General features: G+C 39.9%; 1 protein-coding gene across 9 annotated transcripts in view; it reads right to left on the minus strand.

Annotated features, from left to right (window-relative positions):
- Positions 1–16,963, minus strand: part of PPFIBP2 (PPFIA binding protein 2) — a 95,334-nt gene extending 78,371 nt beyond the window's left edge. For 8 of the 9 annotated variants that reach the window (XM_071455309.1, XM_071455322.1, XM_071455311.1 and 5 more), the window contains exon 1: positions 16,601–16,963. The gene's annotated coding sequence lies outside the window, so the exon portion shown is untranslated. The remainder of the gene's footprint in view (positions 1–16,600) is intronic. The other variant, XM_071455308.1, reaches the window with a different exon arrangement.
- Between the last annotated feature and the right edge of the window lie 167 nt (positions 16,964–17,130).

Below are 17,130 nucleotides of genomic sequence, written 5' to 3' on the forward strand. Positions count from 1 at the left end.
CATTTACAGCTTGTCACAGTGGGTAAGCCACGATTTAACTTCAGATCACATTGATCTGAAGAGCAATGTGAGAATGCCTCAACCCCACTGTCACCCTAGGCTCAGATTAATGGAAATGAATCAGTGGTTTTGGTCCCTCAGTTTTTTTGTCAAAATAATCTCTTAAGTACAAGCGATGCTAAATTTAACCAAAGTACACGTCACCCAAATATTTCATTTAATGGCACTGGAAATAACATAAATTGTGCTCAGGATAATCTGGAAAGTCATTAAGTCAGCTGATATAAACTTAAAATTTCAGAGTGCTTTCTTTCACATGTGAACTTTCCAGACACTCCCCCCGACCCTACTGCTTCCATTTGCTGGTTTTTGGGAGACTTCCATCTTCTGTTGCCACATCACAGGCCACCAAAGCCCTCTCAGCTGCAATGATCCTCCTTCCTTGCTGTATTTCCTCTAGTTCAAAGCAGCCATACCACGGGGAATAATCACCTCAGTGACAGGAAATCCACCTACAGGTGGCCAACAGGTGCCAGAGGGGCACCAAGGCTCCCGTGCCATTCCCCCAGGAATGCATGGCCACCAGCTCTGTGGGGAAATCAGGGCAGCAGATCTCTGGCTCAGAGTTAGAAGGCAAAAAAAGACTGAAAAACGCTAAATATAGCATAGAGTTCCTAATTCTAGGTTGCACTCCATGCTTTTATTTGTGATAAAAGCAGCACACCACTGGAGCAGTGCATGGCTGTTCAAATAAGAAATGCAGGTCTACATTTCTTGTTAACATCTGATGTAGTATTTCATCACTTGTGGTGACAAAGGCACAGAAAATGCTGATACACTGCATTACAAACTTGAAAATTCACTGATGGAAAAACACCTCCCATCAAAGCCTTGGCAAAACCCTGAAAGTTTGGCTGAAACACTCCACCAGAAGTGAATTTCCAATCTCCTCCCTGCCTCCACAGCCTATTTTCTCACCTGTACCCACTGAGGCTTTGCTGCCTAACTGCATTAAGCTATAGCAAAACCTGCTGATCAAACAAGGATTTATTAATAAAAGCAATGTTCTTTGCTCCAGAGAGATAATGTAATATTACTCGCTTGACATCTTTTTCTAGACAGACCTGTTGTGTGTGCTCCAGGCAAGTCTCACTTTCCCAGACACTCCCTCTTTACAGTTTGGCTGCTCTGAGCAGTATTAATGAAAGAGCTTGTGAGATCTCCTGGGCTTTCAGCTACCATTTATGATCTAATTCTATAGAAATATCTTCAACTATGGATTTTTAAAAAATATTATTAAATAACAAGACACTTGTAACAGCCCCTCAAACAGGATCCATCTGTTTGCTGGTATTTTAATTACAAATATTTTTTACTGTTTTCATTGCTGAATGACATCAACATATGCAGAACACCGTGATTTATTTACTTATGTAAATATATACGTATATTTAAAAAAGAAAAAAAGCTTTTTCAGCTTTGGTAAGGATTGCACAAAAGCTACCTTTCACATTACAGTACAAGCTTCAATATTAGCAAATTCTAACCTTCAGGATTTATTAGATTAATTCACATGCCAGCAAAATACAAGAACCAGGCTACTCACCTTTTCAGGTCTTTAGGAAGAAAAGAATTTACTTTTTTGCCTGACCAGTGAAAATTCCTTGCTATTAATAGCTGAAGTTTTACTGTTAAGCAGACATAAATCTAAATTATTATCATCCCTTCTAAGCCACATGCTCATATTAATTTAGAGCCCAGCCCACAGAGATGTTGCAACCCTGTCTGTTATAATTGCCTAAGTAATGACATCTTCCAGGAAGTGCAGACAGAGCAAACTGGTCTGAACTCCTGAAATTTATTCTGCTAAGATAGTTTTGCACTGTACATCCTAATCTGAGATTTGCATTCCAAATAAAATGAAAAATCTCTGGTGGAACTATTGTGCTCAGAGCCAATATATCCCTTGCAAATTTCTTAGCCTACATTCTCTATGTAAAACTACAACTTACTGTGTCCAAAGGTACATAATATTTAACAGACATCTTCACTGTGAGCAAGATGTTCTTCAGAAATATGAAAAGCCTTAATTAAATTTGAATCTTTCATGGCTGGCTTGAACCAGCAGCTGCTCAGAGATGAGAATATGAACAACATGAATTGAGGCAACTCAGATGTTTTCCCAAGGTTGCTCACAATAATGAGGTTATCAACTTTATCAATTATAAGGGGTGTGCTTTTTGATAGAAACTCCAGAAATCCAGACCTTGTCTGTGGCCTACAAATTCCTCTCACATTTAGCTGACACATGTAACAATTAACTACCACCACCTTTTTTTTCCTAGGATGAATAAACACATGCTTTTAAACTCTTTAAATACTCAGATTTGAGTATTACATTGCTTTGTACTTAATGGCATAATGAAATATCAAGTGCCTTGGGTAAGCTCAGAAGTCCTCCAAGCTTTCCTTCAACTGCAAGATGACTCCTGCCCTGGAATGCAGAAATCTGCCCAACTCCCACCCTTTTTTTCCCTTTCTTTTCCTCCAGCCACACTCTGTGCAGCATCCAGACAGGAGCACAGCCACTGATTCATCCCTCCAACTCATGGCTCCATCAGGTACAAAAGTTATAAATTCATGTTTGGATCCTGGCCTTTTAGAACCTGCTAGAACTCTCTAATTAAGGTAATCCTCAATCCTGACTAGCAATCCAGGGAACAGAATCATCTCTGATGGTCACTAGAATGACTGCCTGAGGAATGCTACTCCTCTCCAGCCAGAAATCCTATTTATCTGACAGCTGGGAGAGCTGGGCTTGCTCAGCCTGGAGGAGAGAAGGGAGACCTTCCAGCAGTTTTCCAGGGAGAGCTGGAGAGGGACATTTCACAAGGGCAGTAGTGACAGAAAGAGAGCTAAGAGCCTTAAGCTGAAGGAAGGCAGGTTTGCATTCAATATCAGGAGGAAATTCTTTACTATGAGGGTGGGCAGGCCCTAGCACAGGGTGCCCAGAGAAGCTGTGGTTGCCCCTGGATCCCTGAAGTGTCCAAGGCCAGCCTGGACAGGGCTCTGAGAAACCTGAGACAGTGGAAGGCATCCCTGCCCATGGCAGTAGGGGTGGAACCTGATGACCTTTGTGGTCCTTTCCAACCCAAACCATTCTATGGTTCTACCTTAAATTTCATTTATTTCTTAATACAGACAGTACTTGCTCAATTTCCCCTTTATATGCTTCACTGGAACAGACAGAAAGGTAAAAACCCTCTTCTTTCATTGATTATCCATTCTGTAATAAGTAAAATCAAGGTTATTTCAGAGGGTTTTTAAGAACAACTAGGCTAGGAATAAAAAAAACCAAGTTTGTTTTGAGCTGGAAAGTGTGACTTGCCCACAGGAAGGCAGAATAGGCATCTCTAAAGAGAAATATCAATTAGCCAAAGTTAAACAAAGACCTGATAGCAAATCACTTCAGGTAGTTGTCAGAACTGCTAGAGTCTTTATTCAACATGTTGCTGGGGATCCTTCTATGAGGGGATATCCTGAAGTGAAGCACCTTGGCACTGTAAAAGCACCATATTTGTGTGTTACTGATGAAAGTCAGAGCAACAAGTAAAAAGCAATGATGCTTTTGAACATAATGTGCTAAATAATTTCATTTAAAACACATAGCTAAACTTACTGCACTATGAAGTGGCCAAGTCAAAGCCAAACATCTCTTTTCAAAAAATAAACCCATTAAGTTTGCTAATACAAGTCTGAGTTTCAATTCTGGGGGGAAAAGAAGGTGGAGGAAAAAAGGAAGCCCCCTTTAAAAAAATGTTAGGTCTGACGGATACTTGATTCTTCAAAACACAGATCAGCTCACAGCAACTCCTCCACAGGGCTGATGGATATTGAGTTACAGCTCCTCCTGGTACCATAACCAAATTTCCTGACTCATGTTTGCACAAAGTCTCATCCTTACAATTAAGAGCTGACGCTGACAGAATGGCATGTGGAAAGTGAGCTCTCTTCAGCCCCTCTCTGTAACACTTACAGCAACTGCAGGAAGCCCTTCAGTCCTCAGTGCAGCTTTAAACTTTGTCCGTAAAAGCTTAAAAAAGTCCTTCATCATTTAATTTCACGTTGTTATCAGATATCTGAAGTTTTCTGTGTTACACGAAGTATAAAGGAAAAATGTTATAGCTTCTGACTTTGCAAATCTTAAGACCAAAATTGCATTAATTGTTACTGTTTTAAGTCCAAAAAGTCTAATTATTTTAGTTCACTACTCTGTCATCTAATTAATTTAAAAAAAAAAAAAAGGCAACACAATGAATAAATAGTTTGGATATAAACTTCAGCTGAACAAAACACTACCTGATAAAAATACACAAGAGGAAAGTCTCTGAGCCAAAATATAAACAAGTCCAAAAAGTCTAATTACTTCAGTTCACTTTTCTGTCATCTAATTACTTAAAATTAAAAAAAAAAAGCGCAACACAATGAATAAATAGTTTGGATATAAACTTCAGCTGAAGCTGATAAAATACATGAGACAAAAGTCTCTGAGCCAAAATGTGAACATTTCTGCTCTTAAAATAAACACATACAAAAGTCAGATTTGGTATTGCAGTTCACATCTAGTTCAGAGAGTTTTACAACTAAGAAAAGTTAGATCCTTAAAATTTCAACATTTAAAATAAACTGTGGGGGTTTTTTAATTATTTTTCCTTCCAATCTCACTGGCCTCAAGGTCACAGCTCTGAATTTTTTTCCATTAAGGTCAACATTTCAATGAGATCTTTGAAGTTGCTTAAATCCAGCTCCAGTGCCTGGGAAACTGCTCAGACCACACCTTCCCCCACACCCCACATCATGTAAGTAAATTCATGCTCTGGTAAATTGGAAGGTGAGGAATTATTATAAAAGTAAACACAGAACTCATGTACAAATTAACTGTGCCCTAGAGTAAAGCAGAGGACAAATCCTTGACAGCAATGGAGAGAGATTAGGGAGATATGTCAAGGAAAATTTTCAAAGCTAGTCACTGCAAAAATCCTACAAATTTAGACAAACTAAACAGTGCTAACACAGGGCCAGAAGATCTTGTATCTCAAAGAAATGCAGGAGGTCCAATTTTCTAATCTCTTGGGTTTTGGTTGTTAATTGCTGCCCCAAGATGTGCAGGATGTCTCTGCTTCGGCCCGCGCAACTGAAGAACGAGTCTGGACTCTTCACTTTTCGGTCTTGAGGTTGTTTATTAATTCTTATCTATAAAATTTTTTATCTGCCCAGCGGAGGATCTGCTCAGCAGGGCAGCCAAAGGCACTCTGACCTCCCCCGAGGCGCTGTTGTCCTTTTATACTACAAACTACGTATAACATATTTACACTTAATTCCCAATACCTATCACCTATGGTAGACAGTGCACTTCTACTCTAAACCAATCCCAAAGTGCCAACAGCACTGCAGAAAGTGGAGAACAAGAAGAAGAAGAAAGGCTGGACATGCCCAGATTCCTCCATCTTGTCCCCATAACCCCCATACTAAAAATCCTAAAATCTACATTTTCATCCTGTGATCATTTTGTTCTTACACCATTCAAACCTGTGTGACTTTCATGTCCTCATACAAAGCTGGCAACTTGCTCCAGGGGTCAAAATCAAATCCCCAGGTGTTCTGGGCTGCGTGCCAGGGTCTCTGAGCCCCCCTGCGGGGTCCTTGGCAACTCTGGTCACCCAGAGGGATGTACTGAGTTCTGACACCAATCTTCTCTGTTTCTTCAGTTCCTTAGGATGATTGTAGAAATGAGCAGCCTTGCCAACAAGGAGCAAACACTGCTCAGAGAGCTGGCAGAGCCCATGGAGCCTCTGGAATGCCATGGGAATCTTTCAAGGTGCAGGGCATTTCTGATTTTTAGAAAGATGCAAAAGAATGACTGTGATGGTGTTCACAGGGGTTCTTGGATGAGGGAAGAGATGAGGATCTGACTCGATGTTTCAGAAGGCTTGATTTATTATTTTATGATCTATATTACATTAAAACTATACTAAAAGAATAGAAGAAAGGATTTCATCAGAAGGCTAGCTAAGAATAGAATAGAAAAGAATGATAACAAAGGTTTGTGGCTTGGCTCTCTGTCCGAGCCAGCTGACTGTGATTGGCCATTAATTACAAACATCTAACATGGGCCAATCCCAGATGCACCTGTTGCATTCCACCGCAGCAGATAATCAATGTTTACATTTTGTTCCTGAGGCCTCTTAGCTTCTCAGGAGGAAAAATCCTAAGGAAAGGATTTTCCATAAAAGATGTCTGCAACAAATGACATGATGTCACAGGTGGAGGTGTGAATGCTTTCATGTAAAAGCCACAAATCTTTACAGAAATAACTCGGGCGGTTTAGAAGAATGGAGAGCACTAAATTCTCCTTAACAAGGGCAGACACTGGGATAGGTGAGGATCAGAGAAGGAATTGGCACCAGTGGATGCAGAGGGACCCAGTTGGGTTTTTCTGCAGCAGAACCTCAGAACAAAGGGCAGGGTTGATGAACTGGAAAATTGATTTCCTGCAACCCAAAGAGTTAATTCTCATCCACAAGATATCTAACTGAGGTCTGGGTTAGACTGCACAGAAAAACAGCTCAACATAGACACAATGAAGAAAAATATTTCTTATGAATATTTATTATTTCAAAACTAGCTACTCTTGGGTTGCTCTGATTATAAAGCTCTCTCCTGAATTTCCCTCAGCTTTACAAACATGACATGAAGGCTCTTGGGAAGTCTATACTCAGCTTTAGATGTAAAGACTGAGAATGTGTGCTAAAAAGTCAACTTTTTGACTTTGCAAAATTCATTTTCATATAAGTATTTTTCCCCCTTTGAAACATTCTGCGCAGCAATTTATAAATAACACTCACTAGGCTGGTCTGATATTACCCAACCTGCATCTGTGGATACAAATATGTTGAATTCATCCTAACAGGAACTGACAGTATCAAGCACTTCTGTATAAATTGAAGCTTCAGTAGCTATTTTGAGTAAAGTGTCTGTGGGAAACAAAGAAAAGAAAAACATACTTCTTCTAGAAACAGCAAATTCATCAAAATTGAATCCGCTTGGATTAAAAGCACTGAACAGCAAATGGATCACTATGAAAAGCACCACATCCCACATTACTCAGCACATGGACAAAAATATAAATTTTAACAGCTGTGCTAGTTCAATGCCTGTGCTTATAAACAAAGCATTCCTATATAGATTGCTTCCTGAAGATTATTGAAAATATCCTTGAGAAAAAAAAAACTCTATTCAAGTTTTTCCTCTTTCTCTGCCTCAAGAATAGGTATAACTGCTGTCCCCAAATAGGTTATTTCACCTGGTGGGCCAGAGACCAACCCACACACAGAGCAGAGCTGCACCAATTGCTGAGTTGGCTTTGTTACTTTATTCCTTATCTTGGGAGTTCTGCCCAAAGTCCCTGTGGCCTGTAAATCTTTGTGCCCACTGTCAGTAGTACATCCTTCTCCTCAAGCTTTGTTAAGTTCTCCCTAAGTCTGAGATTATTGATCATATCAAGCCCTAAACTGTAATGACACAAATCTACAGAAAACTAACTCATCATTCCAACAGCTGGACACCATAACCAAAGGCAAAAATTCTTCACACCAAGTAAAACCTTGGTTTGAAATGACATATTTTGTTGGTTTTGCTCCTCCATTATTCAGAATGTGGGACATTTTACTCCCTGCGGAGCTGGCCAACATTGAGAAAGTATCTGTATCAAACCCTGTGCCACAGCTGAATTTTAAATCCCAGCCTCCTATCATAATTGCTTTCCATACTTAATGGAGCAACATGATTTTCTAATTTTGAAAAAAGGACATTTTACAGATAGGTAATGCTGCAAGACAGACAGAAGAGTTGCTCTGGACATCCAAGAGCAACATTTAATACTTTGAAGATTCACAGAGGTGAGAGAAACATAAAACATCCCCCAGCTGAAGAAACATTATTACAGGTGGCAAGAAGAATGCACCACCCTTTATCCTTGTTTTTCCAGTGAATCCTGGAGGAAAAGTGAATACCATGGTGCCTGGAGACAGGTCAGGCATGCACTGCAACCAGAAGTTGACTTTAAAGGGAGCAGGGAACAGCCACAATTAATGTGTGACCAGACATCCAGGCCTCCTCAGTGACCTGTTTGATGGAGGCTGTATATGCTCACAGAAACACATATTTACCCAGGGAAGGCTCCTAAGGGATTCACCTCCCTGAAAACCCACCCAAGTGCTCAGGTCTTTGTGACCGTGTTCACAGGGGTTCTTGGATGAGGCAAGAGATGAAGATCTGACTCCATGTTTCAGAAGGCTGATTTATTATCTTATGGTATATATTACATTAAAACTATACTAAAAGAATAGAAGAAAAGGTTTCATCAGAAGGCTAGCTAAGAATAGAAAAGAATGATAACAAAAGCTTCTGTGTTGGACAGAGAGTCTGAGCCAGCTGACTGTGATTGGCCATTAATTAGAAACATCCAACATGGGCCAATCCCAGATGCACCTGTTGCATTCCACCGCAGCAGATAATCATTGTTTACATTTTGTTCCTGAGGCCTCTCAGCTTCTCAGGAGAAAAAATCCTAAGGAAAGAATTTTTCCTGAAAGATGTCTGTGACAGCTCTTGTATCTCACACTCATCTGTGTGCACTGCTACTGTTTTGACACTATCACAACAAATAAAACAAGCAATAATAGAATAAAAAAACCCCAAACAACTGTATATCCAATTTTGAGTGCCTGAGGAAAAGATTTTACAGGCTTAAAAAGAGTTCTGAAGTGCTCACTGTGCTGCTTCCACAAAGGGGACACTCCTGTGGCACAGGATACTAGAGATCCCCAAATTGTCCTGTAAAATATTGCACCTTTTAGTACCAGCTGTGAGAGGTGTTCTCAAGTTCTTAGCACCCACAGAGCCCATCACGCAGTGTCTGCCAAATATTTAAAGTTCCATACAAATGTAATATGAATATATTTCCATGTCAAATCATCTTAGAAAGGATAAGCCAAATCAATGTAAATTTCTCCTTATATGTTATACATGATATGAGGGACTAAGAAAGAGATAAGAAAAAGCAAAGCCCCAGTTCCATGAATCGGGAAGCCTTTTTAAATTTGCAAAACTCTGGAAGTATGTGCCATTTCCAGATATTGACTGATTTCTCAGTAAAACTTTCAAGCCTCCCCTTCCAAGTCGCTAAAGTTTCCATATTCCAGTTCAGTCATTTTGGCTCACAGATTTTGCTAAGACACAGAAAGATTTTGGAAGTTTTGCAAATCAACTGAATGCAAAAGCTGAACCTAGGAACAGACCTGTTCATAAACTCAGTGCTCTCCTGGGTTTTATATACATATTTACAGCTGAAGTTCAGGATGCTGTCAGCATCATCCATCCCTGGGGTATATTTAAAGGAAACCTTTTATTCTCTGAATTCCCACTACTTTTAGGGCATGAAAAATCCAAAAGTTAAACCATTATAATGAACACACAGAGGATTTCTTTAGATTCCTTTCGAGATAAGTATTTTGATAAGTATTTAACAACTTGAACATGAACAATGACACGAAAGGATTTGTCAAAAAAATAAAACTCTAGCTAAAACTCTATTACATGTTACTTCCAGTCCCAAGAACTCTTCCATATGGTTGAAATAAATAAAAAAAATTCCAAATGCTAGAGTATAACTGTAGCCAAAACATATTGTTTGACATTTGACTAAATGTATACAAAATATAGTTATACATTTAGTCAAATTTTATTGCCTCAGAAATAGACACCTTTGTACCGACAGATCAGAAAAATGAAAAAGAATTCTTACATTACTTTAGAAGGCCTGAATAGCATCACAGGAAGGTCTGAAGTCATAAAATGCACTGTCAAAACCAGGAATGACACCTGGGGGCATGCTGATGTCCAGGCTTTTGCACATCCTGCCTTGCTCCAGAGTATTTCATATTAATACTCAGAGCAGCTTTTAAGAACTATTTGCAAGTCCTGCTTCTCATATTTGGTCTGTGAATACACCTATGGAGTTCCCTGAGGTAATAAATTAATCACAAATTTTTATGCTTGATAACAATGCCTTTATTTGACCTGTTTATTAATACAGCCACAAAATGAAATTATTTCAGGCTAATGACTTGCAAAGCCCTTTAATCCCTAACAGCTACCAGGTGATTTGCTGCATGAAAAGTTTGTCAGAAGTTTCTTGCATTTGGGGCCACTTGCATCAAAATCAAAGTAAAATACAGACAAAAGACTAAAGTATTGAAATTACCATCTGTTGGATAACATTATCTTTTGCTTCTATTTCAAGAGAGAAAAGGGAATCAGAATTCACTATCAGTTTCTTCAGTTTATTTAATTTTCCAGAAAATGGATCAAAGTCTGCTTCCATATTAGTAATTGTGGCATCTTTGTACTCTTCTATTAAATTTGCAAGGAAAACTTGGTTTGCTATTATATAAGAGAGATTTAGTTCCCTTTGTTTCAGTTGTTTTCAAACCTCCAAGTGGAAATATTCAAGACAGTGTCATTAATTCCAAAATAATATAGAACCTGTCCATTCCTACTTGAAAAGAAGACTATGGTCATATTGGCAAACACTAAAATACAGTTCTGTCATGAAGACTTTTTTCTCCTCTATTACTGTTTATTGATAAGGGGTAGTTTTGCTTCAATACTGTGCCGTAAACATGTAACAGTTCTGTTTACTCATTAGTTAAGAAAAGCAAATAAAATTAATTTACAGTAAAATTATATTTATGAATATTCTGCTTGGTATGGCACTTTTATCAGTCTATCTATCTTATCTACTAATTTGGAAGCTCTTCTAAGCACCCAAATCTGGGTTTCCAAAGAAAGTGAGCAGCTGCTACTCCCATTTGCAATTAGTCCTGGATAATCAGAAGCTTTGATTAAATAAAAACTACAAATGGCTGGCAAATCCCAGCTACATTTTAGAGTTTGAATTCCTTTCATAAAAACCATTCACTCTGAATACAAACTCCTCTCCTCATGCTAAAAAAAGTATAAAAAAGCAGGTTTCTAAATTCTGCCTTTTGCCAATTAAATGAGAACCAGCTGTGCTTCACAATCTGCAGAGGAAACAGAAGATGCTACCAAGTTTCCTAATTAAAATGAAGAAGGCAATCAAGGCAAAACAGATTTGGACCGCAATTCTTGAAATAGTTTTCTGATCTTTGTCTCATTTACAATTATTATGAAATGCTGCCCACACTGGGCATAGTATGGGTAACTATTGAGGGTTTTTCAGTATTTTTCACAACAGAGAAGCACCATGCTCTGCAAAGCAGGCCAGAAGAGACCTCCTTCTTACACAAAAGCTTGTTAGAACAACTTTCTTTTAGTGACAAAAGTTCTAATTTGATTTTCTTTTTATACATACAAAGTCTGCCAGAGCAGGCTGAGAATTGTACTTTACAGTTTTAGGTAACATTTCTACTTTGCATACATTCACTTTCTAAATTGAAGAAAGTTGTTGAACTAACCATTTATAATGCCTATGACTCAAATTTTCAGGTTTAATATAATCTGTATTAATACTAAAATACTTTGTACCTATACTTCTATTTTCTTTGCAGAAGATTACTTCAAGAAAAGAAAATATTGACTTCACTAATTTTGATTTTTCTTTTTTTCAGATGTAATGAACACTCTTTAAGGAAATAACATATCCTATTTTCATAAGTGGTTTGTGCTTGTTTCTAACCTATCCACATAAAATGGGTTATCTCCCCAAGGTGTTTGCTAGAGATTTTTATTTTTTTGTCTGGAGTGAGACATCAGAATTCTTCTGTTTGGGAACTGATTGGATTATGTTCATTAGTTTATGATCATCCCAGAAACACACTCATAAATCTTACTGCAATGCCATTAGAATAAGATGTTCTGATTATGCTTTATTAAAGCAGATGCTACCATCTGCCCTGTAGAGGAATAAAAATATGATTCACTACATTCAAGAGACACTTGGCAAATATCTTCCCCTGTCCAAATAAGATTTCTGAAATAAACTTTGCATCGAAAATAATGCAAACTGGAAATAAAATTCCTTTTTTTTTTTTTTTTGTAGGAGCAGTACATAGAGAAGAAAGGAGGCAACCCCAGCAAAGTCACCTCTGAATGCAGAGACCAACCAGACTTGTCTTCAGAAGAGGATAAGGTAAAACAGGAGTTCCCATACTCTAAGTGAAATCCAGATTAAAATCAACAGCTTAGATTTATCTTCACTAATTACTTTAACTCACACACAATCTGTTGATCTTAAAGACTATGAAGACCTAAGCAGAAAGTGAATCATTCCCTATGAATATTCATACACTTTCTGTTGCTCTAAAGGAAACAACACTCACAGTCAGCATTGGATAAGCAAGACTTGGAGCAGAGGCATCCTTTGGACCTTTTTCTTGACTTTGAGTGTTCAGTCTGATTTCCGCCCTCCAAACCAGTGCAAGGTTTCATTGAAGGAGAATCAGCTGATCTGTTTTCTCCAAATTCACATCTGCTTCAGGAAACCATCATCAATTTATCACCATTTCCTTGGGTGATATGCCAATGGCTTCTCATACAATCACCAGTTCATACTTGCAACTTTTTGGAAGTCAGATCCATTATTTACTATTCCTTGAATTACACTGTCTGGTCACATCAGGTTTCTTATCTTTACCCCTCTAAAAAGTGTTCTATTTTAACCTGTATTCAATCCTCAACTTTTATCCTCAGTTACTTCAGATTTAACCTGGAAAATTTGACTAAACACAGAATGTATTTTATATATCACATACACAGAGTTGAGAAAACCACTAATGGTTCCTCATTTGTTTGTTGATGATCTGACAGAGAAATAAAGTCCCAGTTTAGGAATTTGAAGATACCACATTTTCCTTTTAGTCTGTATGAAAATATACAGCTCTTTCCCCTCAGCAAGTTTCAGTCACAGGTTTTGCAGAAATACTAGTGAACCACAAAATCTTGCATAAAATCTTGCTGTACAGGTTATCAAATTAGAGTTCAAAATCCAGGTTGTGCTTAAAATCCTCTAAACCACTACACTGGAACTTGGCAGGTGCACATTATAAACACAAATTTACTGAGATTGGCAACAGTGCCACCAGGATTTACTTTTTATGTTTGCTTCAGAAAGAAATTATCTTCGTAATTTAACTGCTTTGTTCTTGCATCAATGAATTACCAGATAAGAGCAAAATGCTATTGAGAAATGGTTTTATAAAAAATAAACATTTGAAGATGAAAACAAAAAAGGTAACTGTAATGTTACAAGGTCAGAGAGACTTGAAATTAAAATGTCACACTAAAACATACAGGCAGAGGCATCTAGCTACAAGAAAAAAAGCACCTTTATTTTGTTGCTTAATGTGCATCTATGTAAAAGAAGAACTAAAATGTTGTAAAGGTGGAAGAAAGAAGAAGGGAAGAAATTCAACCTGCCACAGGTTATCAAAGACATCACCTCAGAGCTGGTGCCTAGACAAAGGTAAAGAACAGATTGAGCAAAGGGGGACTCTGTTTCTTCAGCTTCAAAGCAACAGGTGAGTTGATAGCACTGAACAGACAAAAGCAAACTGGGGATAATTTAAAGAACCTAATTTACTGCTCAGTCTATCCAATTCTCAGGGTATTGTCTGAAGCAAAGTTATTTTATACACATCTACAGAACTCTGGTAACTGATCAAGTGTCCCTCCAGGGACATCCACTGCTGCTAAACCCTCTTGAGTATCTTAGGAGATTTTCAAGGTTATACCTAGAGAGGTTGGAGTGATCTCTGGGAATGGGGTGGCAAACAGGAATGAGAAACATCTCCAGAGACTGGAGTGATGCAACTTCACTGATAGAAAAGTGACTTCTGACAGTCCTAATCTACTGCCCTAAACAATGTCATCTTCTGCTGCATTGATATTTCCACACCCTTGGGTATTTCTGGAAAACACAAAAACCTTGCTTTGTACAGCACATTCAATGATTTTGCACCTATGCTGAGCGATCATTATCATAAAACACATTTTCTTATTTATCATTCCCTGCTTTGACAAACTAAATCATCACATTATAGGCTTCTAAAGCAAGCAGGAGGTTTCCTCCTGTTGCTGTAAATGTCTTTTCTGGGGAAGGAGCAGGAGGAAGGTGGATTTTTTTTGCTAATAAGCAGAGCCCTATTGAGGCTCTGCTTTACCTGTGTGAACACAGTCCTTTGCTAATCTTACCAGGTCAAGGCTGCCTGAGCTCAAACAAATCCTTAGCTGCAGGGAAAACCAACTGAGTTTCTGGTCTGCCTCTGAGTAGCCTCATAAGAGTGAAAGCAGTGTCTGGGCATGAGTGCCTTGTAGGGATTTGTGGGAGTTTGTTTTGAGGAGAGAGACCAGCAAGAGGCAAAGAGGAAACAAGTGAGGTAAACGAGGGCTGGAAGCAGAGCTGCACATGGAATAACAAAGATGAGGCTCAGTGTCTCTTATTCTGTTTTCATTTTCTCCTCTTTTGCACTCACAGGACATTGTTCTTCTGCCTTTCCTGCCTGTTTGCTGACACAATCAGCGTGTTGAGGAAGGTGATTATTAAGGTCTCCATTCTACTCTTGTCCATCTGTCCTCCTCCCATGCTCCATTCCAACTCTCTCCGCCACATGGAGCCACATTTTGCTGCCTCAGAGCCTGCAGGGTCTGTCTGTAGAAGCCCTGACCCAATGTAACAAGCATGACAGGAAAATTGGAGAATGGATTCCAGAGCCCAGAGAGCACTTCTGTGGTCTGTGCCTACACCTACACATTCTCCCTTTGCTGGATACCAACACTCCCTGATCCCTTTTCCACACTGCTGACACCACATGAAGAAAGATGAAGTGAGATCAGACACCGGAGGAGTGAGGGGAAGATAACTCTCATTATCCCAACTTTACCTATTCCTTCCCTTCCTCCTTCCTGTCTTCCCTATTTTTCTGCATGTGGATAGGGCTGCTGGAGTGAAACAGGGATGGCAGCAGCAGAAAGTGCCCTCTGCACCATCCCTCTGCTTCCTGGGACAGGAGATGAAAGCAGCCAGGGAAGCTGGAATCAGGGAACAACACTCCCAGCTCAATTCCTACCACTTTGCAGCCACACAGATCAACCCAGTTTCTGTCCCCTTCCTTTAATTTGAGCTTCCCATAGGGCAGAGTCCCAGATGGGTGACAGATAAGCTGCTATATGTTTTGTCAGGACATTTGATTACTACCTGGCTCAGGTAAATAAAGCATTTAAGCTTTCAAAAGCAATGCTGACATTAGTTCAGAAGAGTTACAGGCAAGTCATGTGTCTCTACAACAGAAAAAAACTTCAGCAGTCAGTGGTGAGACCAGTCCTGAGTTATCCCTCAGCTTAAGTCTTGTTACTGGGGACTTGAAATTACTTTGTACGTTATAAATGATATCATTATTATTATTATTACATTTTTTTCTCATATTCTGGTACCAAGCTATAACTGTCCTTAAGATAAAGCTGGGTTTTTTTTGAGTTCTCCCTTTCTTTAACTTACACTGGGTTTCCTTCAGGTTCAAGAGGCCTTTGTAATTGTTCTCAACTGGAATTACAAGCAAGTGGATGGAAAACCCATATCATCTAAAAACCAACAACCCGTATTTGCTTATGGTTGTCCCAGTCTGACCTTGCACTTTCCTGGTATATGAGTTTTATTCCAAGTATTTCTCCATTAGAAAGATGGAGAGAAACTTAAAGATTCATTGGTTTGAAAGTTCATACAGCAGGTGCAAGTAAAAATCAGGAACACAGGCAAAGTCAATAAATAAACATGGAAAGTTGGAATTCTGCTTTCTTTGCTCTCCCACCTGCTCTTTCCACATTTCCATAGAAGTTTCAGAAAGTCTTTTATGCACTTGTTCATATATTCCTTTTATAAAAAAACCCCAACACAATAACCCCAGAGAAGCGCTCCTCAGTGAATCCCTTCCTTCCACAACCTTAAAATTCAAAATCTGAAATTGCAAACAACCTTTTTTGGCCGTGGAAATACAAAGTGTGGTACATGCAAATCTTCAAAAGCACTCATTGCACTACACCCACACGCAGTCAGACCTGCCAAAATGAACCTCAGCATCTTCTTCTGCCCCACACAAAGCTGAGCAAAGGACGATGCACGAAGGAAGGTGGCTCCTTATCCTTCTTGCAAATGTTAGGAGGAGGTGATTTTATCAGAGCAGCGCGAACCTCGAGCGCTAACCCATGGGATGGGGGATCACTTGACATCCCCTTACCTTCCTTATCTCTGCGCTGCTTGAACAACCAGCTATATCTTCCAGCTACTTTGTCCTGAATACCCTTTAAGCAACCTCTTTTTCACCGCTTTTTTATAGTTAATTGTCAAAGCCTGGGAAGGGGAGGGCTCCCACCTTAGAGAACTCGGCTGCAGCTGGGGGTCATCATATCACTGACAGCTCTCACTGAACCCCCTGCCCTATGCCAACAAAGCGCTTTATTTACCGACCTGCCAGTCCAACTGGAGTCTGGGAGAATCAATATTTACCTTGCAGGAATCGCGTTTGTTTAAAAGCCCCGCTCTTTTTGGATGAGATGGAGCGGGGAGAGCAACAGGAGCGGCCCCGGCACCGAGAGCGGCCCCGCTCGGACACCCCGGGCCCGCTGACCTGGTCCTGATTCTGATCCTGGTCCTGATTCTGATCCTGGTCCTCTTCTGGATCGTGCCCGGCGGTGCCTCCGCAGCGCCGGGATACCCGGGACAGCTGGGACCGCTCTTCGCCGCCTCCCGCACCGGGCGCTCGGACGGCTGCAGCCGGGCCCTCTCGGGCAGCCCGATCCCTTTCCAGTCCCGTTCCCGATCCCGTTCCCAGTGCCAGCCCCGGCTCGGCCGCGCTCGGGGCCGCCCCCGAGTGACGGCGCCTGGCGCTGCGGCCCCCCCGCGCGGGCAGGTGCTCCAGGGAATTTCTGCGCTCCGGGAATTCTCTGCACAGCGTTTCTCTCCCCCCTTCGCTATTGCTGGAATCGAAAGCATTTTGTTTTAAGATAGTTTTTCTCTTTTTTTTTCTTCTTCTTTAT

The sequence above is a fragment of the Agelaius tricolor genome, unplaced genomic scaffold, assembly GCF_023055355.1.
Source record: "Agelaius tricolor isolate 1412-34295 unplaced genomic scaffold, bAgeTri1.0.p SCAF_46, whole genome shotgun sequence".
NCBI classification, from domain to species: domain Eukaryota; kingdom Metazoa; phylum Chordata; class Aves; order Passeriformes; family Icteridae; genus Agelaius; species Agelaius tricolor.